Source organism: Pristiophorus japonicus, unplaced genomic scaffold (assembly GCF_044704955.1).
Source record: "Pristiophorus japonicus isolate sPriJap1 unplaced genomic scaffold, sPriJap1.hap1 HAP1_SCAFFOLD_201, whole genome shotgun sequence".
Classification (NCBI taxonomy): Eukaryota; Metazoa; Chordata; class Chondrichthyes; family Pristiophoridae; genus Pristiophorus; species Pristiophorus japonicus.
Genome location: NW_027251705.1, coordinates 1,056,665 through 1,058,662, shown reverse-complemented (window position 1 = coordinate 1,058,662; position 1,998 = coordinate 1,056,665). Strand labels below are relative to the sequence as shown.

Sequence of the window (1,998 nt, the reverse complement as noted above, 5' to 3'; positions counted from 1 at the left end):
CATGTCAGCACACCCCCCAATCCCATGTTGTTTAACTTTGCACATTAATCATTAAGGGAGACATTGAAGCCACTTAAATGTGATTTAGTGTTGTTACTTTAAACAGCAGACTGACTCCCCCTGTTGGATTGTGTCTGTATCAGAGCTTCTCCCTCGCCCCATGTTGGATTTTCTGTGCATCCGCATCATCGGCAGTCGCTCGGAATGGAGGAAGCCTGTTGTTGCCTCGACTCCGAGAGTTCTGTGATGGCCTCTTAACGTGTCAACGAGGCTTTGCAGGGTACTGGCCATTTTGAATCACTCCCTCTGTTGAAATGAAAATACACCGTAACATTGATCAACAAACATTGAATTAACAAATGCATATATTTATAATTCTGACATTAATTGCATAAATCAGGGGAGATCGCGAACGCACTCCCCCACTACCACAAATTCTGCAGTCGAGGATCCCGCATTTTCATTTGGGAACATCGCAGGCAATGACACACGCGGAAGTGCAATATGACCTGGGAACACCACCTTCGTGATCATGGTTAATCCCCTGCATGGTTTATGCTTGATTTTCGCGCACACTGCCTCCCGACATCATCCGCTGCCTCTTAATGTCTCAGCGACTCATGTCTAAAAATCACAATGTCCCTTTTCACAAAGTGCTGCTGCTTTGACATGTCCATTCTGCTAAAATATTGCAATGTCTAATGATATATCCCTTGTGAAAACACTGCATTAATACAGAAGATACCGTCCTTATTTGCATATTGCCCTTAAAAGGAAATCAAAGCTCCCTCAGTAACATGCCTTCGGGCCAGGGAAAGTTTTCCGCAAATATAATCGCGATGTATATTTATTGCCTGTGAAGTAAATGTTTGTCAAATCTTCACGTGAAAACTAATTCAGAATCTGACGTGTTTGAAAAAGCAATGTTCCAGTTTTGCACAGGGGAAGATCAATAGGGAGGTGTGAGCTTGTGGCCGGGAGTCTTCGTCACAACAACAGCAACAACAAAAACTTGTATTTATATAGCGCCTTTAACGCAGTGAAACGTCCCAAGGCATTCCCCTGGACTAAGACCTGTGACATTCACCCCCTGTGGTGGAACCATTTCACCACTTTCCCATAACCCATCTCACTCCACCTTCTTTTGTTGAAGTGGGGTTCCAATTTTTTGCAGAGCCGCTATCAGCGGGCGTGCTTTCAGCTGCCTTGGCCCGAAACACTGGAATTCCCCCCAAAACATCTGCTCCTTTAAGACGCTCCTTTAAGACGCTCTTTGACCAAACTTTAGGTCACCTGTCCTCACACCTCCTTACGTGGCTCGGTGTCAAGTTTTGTTTGATAACACTCCTGTGAAGTGCCTTGGAATGTTTTACTACGTTAAAGGCGCTATATAAATGACACATTGATCAGTAAATAAGGATAAACTTTTTCCAGTGCCAGAAGGTCATTAACCAGGAGACAGAGATTGAAGAAAATTTGCCAAAGAACGAGAGGCAACAGGAGGATGTCCGCCCCCCGACCTGAAGCGACTGAAAGTAAAACAACATTATGCAGCAAATTGTTGTGAGCTGTGTGAAAAGGTGGTGGAAGCACATTGAATAGTAATGTGGAAAAGTTAATTTGGATAATACTTGAAGGAAAAATACTCATCACTGAAAGAGTGAAAAGAGTTGGCCGCATGCTCTGGCCCAGCATGTAACCATTCATATTAAAAACTGGAACCCAGCAATTTCTCTCACTTACTTTGTATACTTTTTTATGAATTGCAAAGTCTGCATGGCAGCCCCACAGTGTCCTGGTCAATATTTATTCCTCAATCAACATGACAAAAACAGATTATCTGGTTATTATCACATTGCTATTTGTGGGAGTTTGCTGTGTGCAATTTGGCTGCCGTGTTTCCCACATTACAACAGTGACTTCACTCCAAAAGTACTTTATTGGCTGTAAAGCGCATTGAGACATAGAAAGATAGAAAATAGGTGCAGGAGCAGGCCA

General features: G+C 43.3%; 1 non-coding gene across 1 annotated transcript; it reads right to left on the bottom strand.

The window, feature by feature from the left end:
• Positions 1 to 397: 397 nt before the first annotated feature.
• On the bottom strand, positions 398 to 557 carry LOC139244065 (U1 spliceosomal RNA). Its single transcript, XR_011589858.1, has one exon. It is a non-coding gene; the product is annotated as a U1 spliceosomal RNA (small nuclear RNA).
• Positions 558 to 1,998: the final 1,441 nt, after the last annotated feature.